The following is a 15,923-nucleotide window of genomic DNA, read 5'->3' on the forward strand; positions in this document are numbered from 1 at the left end:
AATTCAAGCAGATGCTTATTTGCATTTGTTGACTTCTTATTATTGTTGGTTTCCTATGGTCTACTGCACAAGTGATCACCCAATACCTACACAGAAGAGAGGTATCAAAGGAAAATAGGAGTATTTAATTAGGTTGAACTAATATCATTAAATATCTAAACATTTCTCCCTCGAATACTCATAATGAAAAATTTAAGGACTGTATCCACAGACCACATATTTTCTTGGATGACCCAGATGAAAATATTTACAAAGGAATGTGTTTTACTAATTGATACTGAGAAGAAAACAAACTCTTCTCCCACAGAACCGGAGTTCAACATTCAGATCGAATCAACCTCTTTTACCTTGAACAAGGTTCAGGTGTAACGGCAGAGCACATGTAAGTTGGGAGAATACTGAATAGGGGCGTAGAAAAGCTCTTCCTTGTTAAATGTGCCTACAGTATATTTTCCTCTGTACTTTGTACATCTGACTTGTTAATGAGATATAATACAAGTGGGCATAACAATGCAAGTACCCTCGGCAACAAGTTTAAGAGGAATGATCTTCAACAGTCACATTTTGTCTTGAGTTCATGATCGTGTGTGCTGGGCATTGGTAGGCAGTTCTCTACATCCTATCCCAAGACAATACAACATACTGTTTTAAGCATCTCAACCTCTTGTCTCATATAAAATTCTGCCATTTTCCAACTTATTCTCATGCCAATGCTTTTCTGCTTTCAAAGTAATGTACCATTTTCTGTGTCATGAATTGTGCAGGAGCTACAACATGACTGCATAAAAACAACCCTTTCCCAAACAGTATTCCACAGTATAGAATTGCTTTCTAAATTAAAAAATCTTGATTTCTGTTCAGAGGGAGTAATGATCACCAGCAGTACTGTTTATAGATATACATATGCAAACAAAGGCTTCCTTTTGGCTAATACTGTCCCACAACCTTGCTCATACAGTTTACATCATCTCATTGAATTGGGTTCCTGTTAGAAATGTGTTATTGTTTGTTTTTTCTGTTTCCATACAAGAAACCAGGAATACATTGCTTTTTCTCACCTGAGTTGTCTTATAGTTCAGAAAATGCTTTTAACAGATATAATTTATACAAAATTATTTCAATTGAAGTTGTATACAAGCTTAGTTTTATTCAGTCTATAACATTTATAGAATCTTTACTTTCTTCTCTAAAACTGTTGAGAAATATGAGAAAAATAAATAAAATTTCAGTAAGGAAAAGAAAATGGTGATCATGTCTCCCTTCTCAGTCTACTCCATTTTTTACACTTCTGACAGAGCAATTGTTCTAGGGAACAAATGGTTCTTGTCACTCCACTGATTAAATCCAATCCAATGGCCACCCATCACCCAGGACAAATGTGTCCAAGCATCCTAGCACAGATTGAGTGGTCCAAGATCTGTAATTCATCTTCCTTCTGGACCAAAAATAAGTATATTGATGAATGACAAGCAAGAAGAGCAGCACATACACTGGAAAGAAACTTATCTTCCCAGCCAGTTTAAATACTCTTCCTCAAAAGAAGGCTCTTTGAAATCATCACAATCTTTTCTAAAACTGTTATTCAGATGGAATCTGTAGGTTGTTCTTATTGTACTCTTTGAAATTGTTTGCTGATGTCTGCCTCCTACATTCTGATGCCATCTCTGTGAGGTCCATTCAAATGTATTTCTTCTTTTGCACTTTGTACATCTTAGTTTCTTGAAACCAAAAGCAGAGATTCAAGACTGGAGGATTGACTCAATGGTTAAGAAGGTGTGATGCTTTTGCAAGACAATCTGCATTTGGTTCTGGTTTCTGCAGGCCCATGGTTGACACAAACAAGCAGGCAATCACATACATGTAAATAAAATAAATTACTTTAAGAAACATTTTAGGCCCAGTGCCTCATCCCCAGAGGCCCTTGAGGCCACCTGGTCAAGACAGGTGAGACCTTCAGATGCCAGCCCCCTGCTTATACTAGGCCACTAGTTAAGCACAGCAGTGATGTGCTGCCCTGGGCTCCCTTGGCCCTTCATTTACTGGAACTTCCCCCTAACTGCATTCCTGGAGGCCTGCAAGAGCTCCAAAGACCACCAGGTAAAATTCCCACAAACCACAATTCCCAGCAAGCCCAGTCCTCCCAGTGAACCAAGCAGTGGTGAGACTTACCCCACCCCCTGCACAATCTATTTCTGGTCCAGCACTTCTATCACAGGAGGCCGTTAGAAGCCACCTGGGCAAGACAGTCCAAAGGCCACCAGGGACCACCAGGCTGAAGGAATAATACAGAAGAGGTGAGTTATCCCTGGTTGCCTACACCCTCTTTTTACTGGATCTCACAACTACATGAATTCCCAGAAGACAGTGTTCTGCAAAAAATACCAGGCAATAGCAGATGCAATCAGATGGCTAAATGGCCAGCACAAGAACACAAATAACAAGAGCCTGGGCAATATCTCAACACCAGAACCAAAATATCACTCAACAACCAACCCAGGATATGTCAGCCCAAAAAAGGAACACAAAAATGACCTTAAATCCAGTCTCATGGACATAATAGAGGCCTTTAACTAAGAAATGAATAAACCCCTTAAATAAATACAAGAAAACACAATTAAACAGTTAAAGGAAGTAAATAAATCTGTCCAATATGTGAAAAAGGAATTGAAACAATAAAGAGAGCACAATCTGAAGAAAACCCAGGAAAGATAATAGGAATAACATATGCAAGCATCCCCAATAGAATCTAAGAGATGGAAGAGTAAATCCCAGGCATAGAAGATGTGATTGAAGAAATCAATACATCAGTCAAAGAAAATGTTAAAGACTAAAATTTCCTGACACAAAATGTCCAGGAAATCTGGTATACTATGAAAAGACCTAACCTATGAATAACAGCAATAATAGAAGGTAAAGAGTCAGCTCCAAGGACCAGAAAATTTTTTCAATAAAATCATAGAAGAAAATTTCACCAGCCTAAAGAAAGGGATGCCTATATACATATCCCTGTATACAAGAAGCATACAAAACACCAATTAGACAGGGCCAGAGAATAAAATGTTCCTGCACTATAATAATCAAAACACTAAATATACAGCACATAGAAAGAATATTAAAAGCTGCAAGGGAAAAAATATCAAGTCACATATAAAGGCAGACCTATCAGACTTATACCTGGCTTCTCATCAGAGACTATAAGAACCAGAAGGGCCTGGACAGATGTCTTGCAAATCCTAGGAGACCACAGATGCCAGCCCAGACTATGATAGCCAACAAAAACCTAAATAACCATAAATTGGAAAAAACAAGATATTCCAAGACAAAACCAAATTTAAACAATCCATTCACAAATTCAGCCCTGCAGAAAATACTAGAAGGAAAACTCAATCTAAATGTGTGTGATTACATGCAAGAAAACACAGGAAATAAATAATTTCACACCAGCAAAAAATAAAAGTTAAAAAAAAAAACCAGAAGGGAAGCAGACACACACACACACACACACACACACACACACACACACACACACACACACACACACACCTCTTCAACATCAAAACAACAGGAATTAACAAAAATAACAGGAATTAACGATTTTAGGTCATTTATACCACTTGACATCAATGGTCTAAATTCATCAATAGTAAGGCACAGGCAAAAAGACATGTTACAAAGTCAGCATCCATCATTCTGTTCCATACAGGAAACACACCTTGGCAACAAAGGTAATCATTACCTCAGAATAAAGGGCTAGTAAAAGGTTTTCCAAGCACATACACACAAGAAGCAAGCTAGAGTAGATATTCTAATATCTACTAAGATAGACTTTCAATCAAAATTAATCAAAGGAGATGAGAAAACACTTCACACTCATCAAAAGAAAAATTCACCACAATAACATCTTAATTCTGAACATATATGCTCCAAATGCAAGGGCGCCCACATTCATAAAAGAAATATAACTAAGCTTAACTCATATATTGAACTCCATACATTAATAGTAAGAGATTTCAACACATGTCTCTCATCAATAGACAGATCATCAAGACACAAAATAAAAAGAAATAATGAAATTAACCGATATTATCAGTCAATTGGACCTAATAGATATGTACAGAACATTTCACCCAAACACACACACACACACACAGAGAGAGAGAGAGAGAGAGAGAGAGAGAGAGAGAGAGAGAGAGAGAGAGAGAGAGAGAGAGAGAGAGAGACAGACAGACAGACAGAGAGAGAGAGAGAGACAGACAGAGACAGACAGACAGACAGACAGACAGACAGACACACACACAGACAGACAGACAGACAGACAGACAGACAGAAGTATGTTCTTCTCAGCACTTCATGGGACCTTCTCCAAAACTGACCATATGGTAGACCTCAAAACAAACCTCAATATGTACAAGAATATTAAACTATCACCTTCTACTTAATCATGGATTAAAGATGGACTTCAACAAGAGAAACAACAAAATGCCTACAAACTCATGGAAACTGAACAATACTGTACTCATTAACCATTGGGTCAGGGAGGAAATAAAGAAAGAAAATTAAAGACTTTCTAAAATTCAATGAAAATTAAGGTGCAATATACACAAACTTATGGGACACAATGAAAGCAGTGCTGGAAGGAAAGTTCATAGCACTATTTTCTAAAATGAATTTGGGGATTCTCATACAAACAAGTTAAAAGCACACTCAAAAGCTCTAGAACAACAACAACAACAAAAAACAAAACAAAAAACAAAAAACAAACAAACAAAAACAAAAACAAAAAAAAAAAACAAATACACCCAAGAGGAGTAGAAGGCAAAAAATTAAATTCAGAGCTGAAATCAATAAGGTAGAAACAAAGAGAATAATACAAAGAATTAACAAAGACAACAGCTGGTTCTTTGTGAAAATCAACAAGATAGACAAATTCTTAGACTAACTAAAAGACAGAGATAGAGTATCTAAATTAACAAAATTAAAAATGAAAATCAGATATAAAAACAGAGACCAAGGAAATACAAAGAATCATTAGGTCCTACTTCAAAAGCCTGTATACCACAAATTGCAAAAATTTAAATGAAATGGATGGTTTTCTTGATCTATACCACATACCAATATTAAATCAAGATCAGGTAATCAATTTAATTGGACATATAACCCCTAAGGAAGCAGAAGTAGTAGAAACAGAAGATCTCAAAAAAAAAAAAAAATCTGAGTGGGCAGAATTTTACAAGACTTTCAAAGAAGAGGTAATACTGATACTCCTCAAACTATTCCTTTTTAATTACTCTGATACCTAAGCCACACAACAACGCAACAAAGAAAGAGAATTTCAGGCCAATTTCCCTATTGACACAAAAGTTTTCAATAAAATACAAGCAAACTAATTTCAGGAACATATCAAAACTACCATCCTCCATGGTCACATAGGCTTCATAGCAGGGACGCAAGGATGATTCAACACATGAAAATCCATCAACATAAATGACCATATAAAATATCTAAAATATCTAAAAGAAAAAACCATAATCATCTCATTAGATGCTGAAAAAGATCTTTTAAAAATCCAATGCCTCTTCATGTTTAAAGACTTGGAAAGCTCAGGTGACATACCTAAACACAGTAAATGCAATATACACCCAAGACAATAGCCAACACGAAGATAAATGGAGAGGGACTTACAGCAATTCCACTGAGACTAGGGACAAGACAAGCCTGCTCACTCACTCCTTATCTCTTCAATATAGTGCTTGAAGTCCTAGCTAGAGAAATAAAACAATTAAAGGAGATCAAAGGGATATGGTGCCTCACATTTGACCATGTCCCCTGGAGGGGGAGACCTGGTGGCACTCAGAGGAAGGACAGCAGGTAGCCAAGAAGAGACTTGATACCCTATAAGAATATATAGAGGGAGGTAATCCCCCTCAGGAACAGTCATAGGGGAGGGGAGTAATGGGAAAATGGGGAGGGGGGAGGAATGGGAAGATACAAGGGATGGGATAAACATTGAGATGTATCAAGAATAAATTAATAAAAAAAAATTCTGTTGGTTAAAAAAAAATTGGAAAGGGATAAATCAATGATATGATAGTATTTTTATGTGACTCTCAAAATTCTACCAGAGAACTATAACTGATAAATACTTTCAGCCAAGTGGCTGGATACAAACAACTCAAAAAAAAAAAAAATCAGTAGACCTCCTATATAGAAGCATCAAAAGGACGAAGACAGAAATTAGGGAAACACCACCCTTCACAATAGCAACAAATACTATAAGGTGTCTTAGTGTAACTCTAACCAAGTAAGTGACATGAAATGTATAACATGAACTGCAAGTCTCTGAAGAAAGAAACTGAAGAAGATACAAGATGGAAAGATTTCCCGTGATCATGGATTGTAGGATTAGCATAATAAAAATGACCATTTTACCAAAAATAATCTATACGATCAACGCAATTTCCATTAAAATAACAGCAGAATTCTTAACAGACCTTGAAAAAATGATCCTCAACTTCATATGGAAAAAAAAGCAGAATAAATATTCTTGAAAAACCCATTTACAATAAAAGTACTTTAAGCTGTACTACTGAGCAACCGTCACAGAAACAAACTGGTGCCATTTTTATTATTATTATTTTTTTTAAAGACAGAGTTTATCTGTGTAACCTTGGTTTTCTTAGACTTGCTTTGTATACCAGGTTAGCCTCACACTCACAGAGATCTGCCTGCCTCTGCCTCTGCCTCCCCAAGTACTGGGATTACACACGTGTGTTACTGCTCCTGGCTTTAAAATATCTTATATGTAATTTTGTCTTCCCAGTTTTTATTTTAAAAGCAAAGTTCTGACCATATTCACCCATATTCCTATAATTAATCCCAATACATATGAAATATAATATATATATGAAATATATGATATTTCACAAATGATATTTAAGAATAAACCATGCAAAGCTTTTCAAAAAGTAGGAAGAAATGACCAATCTTTGCTCTTGTAGAGGATCTGGGTTTTATTCCCAGTACCACATGTAGACACAGCAGTACCTATAACTCCAGTTCCAGGGTACCTGATGCTGTCTTCTGATCTCTACAGGCAAAAAGAACATACTATAGATAAACGAGAACAAAACATTCATACACTTCCCCCTCAGTCACAGTCATAGGGGAGGGGAGTAATGGGAAAATGGGAGGGAGGAAAAAATGGGAGGATACAAGGGAGAAGATAACCATTGAGATGTAATATGAATAAATTAATGAAATAAAATTAAAATTAAAATTAAAGTAAATAAAAATAAATGTATGCTGCATTAGGATCAATTGTACTTTTTTAATGACTGTGTATACAGAAACTACAATCACCAAACTATAGGTTGGGAATATTTTGAAATGTAAAACAAAGATCAAATTAAGAACATATAAATATTGGGGAGGTAATACGAAGACATGGATTATTCATGTAAAAAGAAAAGAAACATTTTAATAAATATTTAATAAAATCATAGTAAAATTAAATGTTGAAATATATTTGAGATTGAACTACTTAATATATTATTTTTTAAATAGCTATATAAATTAATGCTAATTCCTTTATTTTAAAGTTTTGGCAAGTTAATGTGAAGTAATACATTAGCAAGGTTTCCCTAGTGAAACAGAAACAATAGCATTTTAAACATACATACATACATACATGCATACATACATACATACATATGCACAGTTATATCCTATGTTAATTTTGAGAAAATCACAAGAGAGAAAATATTCTTTTTTATTAATTTATTCAGATTACATCTCAACCGTTATCCCATCACTTGTACCCTCCCATTCCTCCCTCCCTCCTGCTTTCAACCTATTCCCCTCCCCTAGGGCTATGACTGAGGGGGATAGCCTCCCCCACTATATGGCTATAAACTATCAAGTCTCATCTTGGTAGACTGATTATTCTTTCTCTGAGTGCCATCAGGCCTCCCCACCAAGGGGAGGTGGTCAAATATGGGGCACCAGAGTTCATGTCAGAGTCAGTCTCAGCTCTCCACATAACTGTGGCAAATGTCCTGTCCATTGGGTAGATCAGAGTAGGGGTTCGATGCTTACTACTTGTATTGTCCTTGGTATGTGCAGTTGTTTGAGCAAATGCCCTTGGACCTAGATCCACCAGTCATGAGGTTCTTCTTGTAGGTTTCTAGGACCCTCTGGATCCTTCTACTTCCTAATTCTCCTATATTTCTCTTACCTGGAGTTTCACACCCTATTGAGAGAAAATATTCTTGTTAGTGCTGATCCCACACAGCCTGGCCCTTCCATCCTCAGAGTTCATACCCTGTAGAAGAGGAACCCCATAAAATAATTCTGTCAGAGCCTTGAAGAGAGTTGTTTCTCCCTTCAAAGTACTATTTTTTGGGCTGTGATAAGTGGCTTGACAGCTAAAAGCACAGGCTGTGCTTCCAGAGAACCTGGATTTGGTTCCCAGAACCCACGTGGTAGCTGAAAACTGTCAGTAACTCTAACTACATAAGATCCCAAGACCTTTTCTGACTCTGTCAGTAGTAGGTATACACCTCCATATGTACAAATATGTAGGCACAACATTCATATACATAAAACAAAATGAAGTAAGCCACATTTAAAGGTCTAATTGTTATAACAAATTAAGATAAAATAGGTATTTATCCATTTTAAAGTAGACTTTCGCAGTCTACAAAATGTTCACATTTTGCCCATGGAAATAGAACTCTGTAAAATGGTTGATGGAAAAGAAACATACAGAGACTCATACTGGTGAAATTTTAAAAACAAATACTCTTCTTTATTAAAGGAAGGAAATGAAAGCAGATTTGGTATTTTCATTGTCAATACTTAAGACACTTGAGATTCCAGATTTTAATTGAGTCAACAGAAAATTGCCTTTCTATATGTGTATATTTGTTTTAAATTGTCTTTCCTAGAAAAACAGATATTTTGTAAATGCTACTAGACATACATTTTGGAAAGAATATAGACATGGATCTTACAATTCTTATAAAAAATGTTAAAAACTCAGAGACTTAAAGAGTATTATTTTTTTCCCTGGTGATATTATCACTGAAAAGGAGGTGAGTCAATGTTGCTGCCAATAACACAGGGGACAATCACATTCATGTGCCACAAATTCAGGACAATATCAACTATCAACATCTGCTCTCCAATAACTGGATCTGCAGATTTGAGGCTGGCATCAGCATCTGTAGATGGGTGTTTAGATGCATCCATAGTAATCATGAAATCCTTCACATGGTTTACAGCCGAAGTCTACAAAAGGATGGTAGGTGAGTGGGTTACCCAGGTGCCTGAATCAGGGGCTGGCCTGAGTCCTGACTCCACTCTAACTAACAAGTCTGATAGTTAAACAGAGGGCATGTCCAAGCACTGATCTACTAAATTAGACTTTGTCACCGTGTCCTCTGGTGCCTTGGCAGAAAGAGATCATACAGCTTCTGGAAAGAATACTGAAGTGGGAACATAGGATTTTTTTTAGAACCTATGCTTGGATATTCTGAACTGGCTCATAGCCATGGTGAATACGAATTTTGGGAACCATATAGAGTATCTATCCTTAGTGGATTATCTTTCAGGTAGAATGATTTCTGACTTGGAACTGAAAAGGAATTCTTTCAAAGAATAGATTTATTTCTGGGACCATCCTCGAACCTCAATATAAAAGAATATTTTGGTAGCTTCAGTTGTGGAAGTCAGGTTGACATGAATGCCAACAGAAAACTGGACCTGAAGTCTATTGAGAATATGGGACTGCAGAAGTGAGAGGAGGGCCGAGCCACAAGGGGTGGCCCAGTATGAAGGCTCCATGAGAGTTCATTGATTGAGTTTGAGGTTTGGGGATTTAACTGAGAGTGAGGACCAGTTTTGGAATCTGAGACACCACCAGCTGCTCCTCCATACTGTTGGTGACAACACTTCCCTGTGTTCTGCTTTATCTGCTACTGCATTCTTAGTGCTGAAGAACTGGTCTTTAGGTCTTGGATTTTCTTTTGGCTTATAGTTACAGGGTACAGTCCATTGTTTTGGTTACATCGTAGCTGCAGGCATTTGCCTCCCAAGAGCTATCTTTTAAGACTAGAGACTGAAACTCTGATGGTCTTCTCAGAATTATTCAACCTGAGACCTGACTCCATGGTGATAGTACCAACCACATTCAAGGCACATCTTTCCATCTCAATTAACCCAATCTAGAAAGCACAAATACATAGAGGCATGCCTTGAAGTTTGTTTCACGAGTGGTTCTAAATCCATTCAGTTGACAGTCAAGATTAACAATCACAATTGCTCTCAGCCTTCCCAAACTCTTATATTATTTTCCATGAAAAGTAGATGTACTCAAGTCCAGAACTCCCAATCTTACTCATAACAAACATAAAGAAAAATTTATATAGTGGTTGAAAGAGTGGAAAATGATTAGACAATCCATTTTATTCCTTCTTATTCTTTTTCTGCAACTCTGTGCCTTTGAATGCCACAGGATATCAATACTAGAACATCCCTTCAAATTAACCTAATTTTGAAAAAGAAGGGTTGGAGTAACTTACTTTAACTAAAATGTACCCCAGCCTTTTTGTCAAAGTGAAATGGTTCTATATAGGATATATGTGTTTAACCTGTGCAGTTGTAGGAAAAACCAGAACAGAGCCCCTTGGTGCATCACTGGATGGGTAAGTAAGACACTCTTTTTTGTGTATTCATCTGTTCTAGATTGCTCATACAATGTGTACTAAGAAAACAAAATTACAAGTAGATATTGGCTTTAGAGTTTGCTGAGCCTGAAAGGCTGATATTCCGCAACAGAGCAGATGTTCAGTTACAGATTCAAAATACAATTTAACAATATGAAGCCAAATGTCAAAAGCTTTAGAGTCTGATAGAATTTGTGGAGTATGCCATTCCTTCTTTTCTAAAAAGTGACTAGAAAAATCAGTGTAGGTACAGATTAGCATCATTTACTTAAATGAGGGTAATCCCACTCCTACCTCATTTGCTTGGAGTGTTGACATTGTACAAGTCTCATCTGTTAGACCATTAAGTGATAGCTTGAGTTGAAGAAGCTTCAAATTCATGATGTGCCCTTCCTCCACATAGGATGCATTCACTTCAATGCTGGGTGTGAAGAAATAATATCCCAGCCAGTTAAGCTCAATGTGAACTACTGTCTCCAGCCTTTGTCTCTCCAGAAGACCAGACAGGTATGGTTATGGTTAATTTAAAGCTATCATTATGATAGGCAGATTTGGGCCCAGGGGTCCCACTCAAACTAAGGCACCAGCCAAGGACAATACAGGCGGTAAACTTTAAACCCCTACCCAGATCTAGCCAATGGACAGAACATTCTCCACAGTTGAGTGGAGAGTGGGGTATGACTTTCACATGTACTCTGGTGCCTCACATTTGACCATATCCCCTGGAGGGGGAGACCTGGTGGCACTCAGAGGAAGGACAGCAGGTTACCGAGAAGAGACTTGATACCCTATGAGCATATACAGGGGGAGGTAATCCCCCTCAGGGACAGTCATAGGGGAGGGGAATAAGGGGAAAATGGGAGGGAGGGAAGATGGGAGGATACAAGGGATGGGATAACCATTGAGATGTAACAAGAATAAATTAACAAAAAAATTTTAAAGCTGTCATTACAATTTAATTTGTCCTTCTGTCCATTTTGCCTGCCTTCCTCTGCCTCCACAATTGTTGATCCTATAGTAGCTATCAGTAGACACCCTGCACATTAAGTTTTTCCTTCAATTTTGTTTCACAGAAAACCCACCTGCAGTAGTTTGTGAAAACAATGGTCCCCAAATACACCACATTTACTTATGTATTAATTTTTTATGTGTAGAAGATTATGAAGATAGTGCAGATTTTCTCATAAATTATTCATCTAGCTTCCCTCAATGTAGACAGAGCCATCATATAATTAAAACACAAAGGAATTAACATTGTTTAATATAATTAAACAATGAACAGTTTTACTTTGTGTAGTTTTTCATTCATATCCTTTTATAATTATATAAACTAACAAGAAAACACTATTGTTTTTTAATATTCTGTTGCTTGCTCTTTGTGTTTTATATATTTTAATTTGTTTGAGGAGGATTGTTCTAGATTTTTTTTCTTGTGGTGAACACCATAATCTAAAGCAACTTGGGAGAGGGGGCAGCGGCATACATCTAGGACAACTCCATCACTAAGAAAAGTCAAGGCAGGACTTCAAGAAGAATTTGGAGCAGAAACTACATACAAGCATAGTTTACTCATTTCCTCTCTGTTTCATACTCTTAGCTTTCTCATACAACTCTAACCTGACTAGGGATGTTGCTGCCCATAGTGGTCTGAGCCCTTCCATAACAGTCACCAGTTAGGATAGTTCCTTACAGAATTGGCCACAGGCCGCTTTGATTAATGAAGCACACCACTTGAAACCCAGACAGATGACTCTGGCTTGTATCAGGCTGATCGTTGAGCTGACCAGGAAGGACAAGGTGCGTCAAAGAATCTAATCTTATAGGAATAGGTAGATGCATTGTAGTGCAGGAGTTTTTCTTTTAGGTTTGTCTAACCTCAGCCAGCATGGCTATTTAGTGGCTTATAAGCACACCATACCCTGCATTATGAAAGTGCAATAAATGTGATTTACACCAAGGAAAAGTGTAGGAATTCTATCTTAATTGCAGAATTCATTGGACATTCCACATAGCATAGTGGGCAGGTTGGGAGTTAAACATGAGGGCTATAGTAGTAACCTCTACGATCAGAATGCACCTTAAATCAAGACCTGTGTGGCAAGTTGATGCCTACATATATGACACCCTAACACCTAGAGCAAGTACATGTGACCCTCCATGGAAAACATACCAGTTGAAAAATGAGACGAATCCCACCAGAACTGGTGGGAATTTAATTCTGGTGTAAGGTTCTCCGTAAGAAATGATTCTTGCCTAAGTTCAACAGATAATGCCACTTAATAGGATGTGGAGAAATGTATTAAAACAGAGAAAGGGTCTGACTTTCAAACACACAGCAATGAAACATGCAGATACTTCTTCAAGGAAAGCACAGGTAGTGGCTTCTAGGAGTTCTGTGACAGATGGCCTCATCTGTCAGCCACAGAAAGATATGGCCTCAAATACAGATATCATTTCACTGTCAAAGTAAGTGATTCTTAGGTAGGCCCACACTCAGTGGTGTAACAAGGTTGTAGGATGAAAATCTAGGCACTGTATCTAATATGACTGACCAATGATCCACTTTAGCTCACAGCCCCAAAAGAAGTTCCTCTAACCAGTTTCTGAAACAGACTTACACAGTTTACGCAGTTTAGACTTTTTTCCTTTGATAGTCAGTGAGTTTTTTTCAAGTTCAATTCCCAGGTATTAACAACCCATAAAAAAACTCCTGGATGGTGAATTTTGATTTCAGATCTACTTCATAGGGAGCTGGGCCTGACAGAGTATGATGGCCCAGTCTGTTGGAGTTTTATCCAGGATGTGTAGTTTTTTTCCTTCCATTGTGTATTTATTTTTCAGCTTATAGAATATGAACAAAGTTACTGCAGATCTTGATCATCTCATAAATTTTCACTCCACTAAATATTTCCCATTTATTCTACCACCCAGAGTACATTTGAGAAAGGCTGGGGCCAGTGTTGACTGCTGCTCCTATAGAAAGGATGCTCAGTGGATATCAGGAGAGTCACTTGTATGTGTATCATGACTTTAGTAAACCCTCCTAAAGATGGATTCCAGCCATGAGTACAGATAGCACCTTCAGATGTTTCACGAAACTGAACATCCAAGATTTAGAAGAGTATATAGACATATTCTCTCTCTCTCTCTCTCTCTCTCTCTCTCTCTCTCTCTCTCTCTCTCTCTCTCTCTCTCTCTCTCTCTCTCTCTTGCCCAGTCACTCTCTTCCTCTCTCTTTCTCTCTCTCACTCTCATTCTTACTCTCTTGCTCTCTGCTCTCTCACTCTCTCGTTCTCTTGCTCCATCTCTGGCTGACTTTCTACTCTTATAGTTATTGCTTTGATGTTCTGCTTATTGGCCCCTGGAAGGTTGTGGAAAGGAGGAAACTGTTCACACTGAGGTTACACTATTTGAGCATTAGATGTGGTTCACAAGACTAAAAGCTTTCAGGGGAGGTGGACTATACAGGTCCAGTCTATCAGTACATCCTTGCAAGCTCATTTTCCAATCTACTTATTTCTCAGTCAACATAACATAATAACACATGTAAGGTGAAAATAGTTTTTTCATATTTTACACTGCTTTCTGTAGCATTATAAAAATGGGAGACATGGCAGAGTTTACATGTTTCTCTGACAAAAAGATGGAACAATACATGATATTGTGTACAGAGAGCAACATGGAAAAGTATATCAATGAATAATGCAAATAAAGTATACATGTGTTTTGAAACATTTTTGCATGTATTAAACATTTAAAAAATTTAAGATTTAGAAATGTTTACACACCTGGTGACTCTTACATTCAGATCTTCTTGTTTGGAGACACATAGGCACATTTTTGTGCTCATGTGTGGATATGCATGTGTGCACATGCATGCATGCATGTATAGAGGCCAGAGATCAGTATCAAGCATCTTTCTCAAATGCTCTCTACCTTATTTGTTTGTTCAAGGTCTCTTTTCAAGAGGTCACCAATTAAGCTGGATGGGCCTGCCAGAAATTCCCAGGAATCCTCCCCAACTCTGGGGTTGCAGGTGCATGTCACTATGTGTGGCTTTTTCCTGGGTACTGGAAATCAAACACAATCCTCTTGCTTGTATGGCAAGCAAATTATTAAACATAAGTTTTTTTTTACAAAAGTATAAGCAGCCTTTATGTTATACTAAAAGCAAATATGTGTCCCAACGGTTGCCACCCATCCTATGAATGCTGTTATCAGTGAAATTTTAGAAGCAAGATGACAAGAATTTTAAAAATGTCTCCCCACATTGCTACACATATATTTATCAAAGCCTAAATCTATATGAATATTTGTTTTCACCAACCACTGTAGAATCTGATCAGTCTAATTGAAGAGCCAAGGGATAGGAGTGACTTAAACCCTAAAATTCCTTCCAGAATTTATGAATGCACACCTTTTCTTACATCCAGTGCTGCAAAGGAGGCTTCCCTCTAGTGGCTTGCTAGGTAGCCAGCAAGTCATTGTAAAGATAACAATTACCTATGGTTGACCAAGAAAGCTGTAACTTTGGGTTTCTGTCTGGAGTTAGAGCCTGGTTCTCTGGCAGGCAGTGTAGGTGTACTACATGTGCTCAAATGGTCAAGAGTAGAACACAATTATTTGATCACATATTGATCAAACCTCACTTGTGAGAATGAGATTTCTATGATTAAGTAGACACTCTCTATATAAGGTAAAGATTGGAAGGGTGATGGGGCTCTGGAGGTTCCAGTGGAAGAGTGGGGTGGAATCTAATGTCACCCTGAAGAACATACAACCTGGTTTAAAATTGGTGAAAACCACTCCTCATAGCATCTCATTGTTAGATTCAAAGTATAAACAGCAAAAGTATTTCAAGAACTGGAGGTAAAATAGTTAGGTAAGGTCTTCAAAAACCTCAGAGACCTACAGAATATGGAATTTAAAGATATTTTTATTATTTTAAAGATTCATTGACAATGAGGCAGGTTAACTCCTTGCAACACCCAGTCTATCTCAAAGAGGATAAGGAGCATTAAAGAACCTCCTTATTGAGATGGCTTCACATATGGCAAACCAGCCACTGGGCAAAACGTCCTCATTTCTACCATAGACAGAAATCTTCTTAAAAATGTGCAAGGTTGAAAGCAGGCAGAGTAGACAGCCAAACTCTGCCAAGGCAAGGTAAACAAGTCCTCAATAGTTCCTGTATCACAA

Source organism: Acomys russatus, chromosome 14 (genome assembly GCF_903995435.1).
Source record: "Acomys russatus chromosome 14, mAcoRus1.1, whole genome shotgun sequence".
NCBI classification, from domain to species: Eukaryota; Metazoa; Chordata; class Mammalia; order Rodentia; family Muridae; genus Acomys; species Acomys russatus.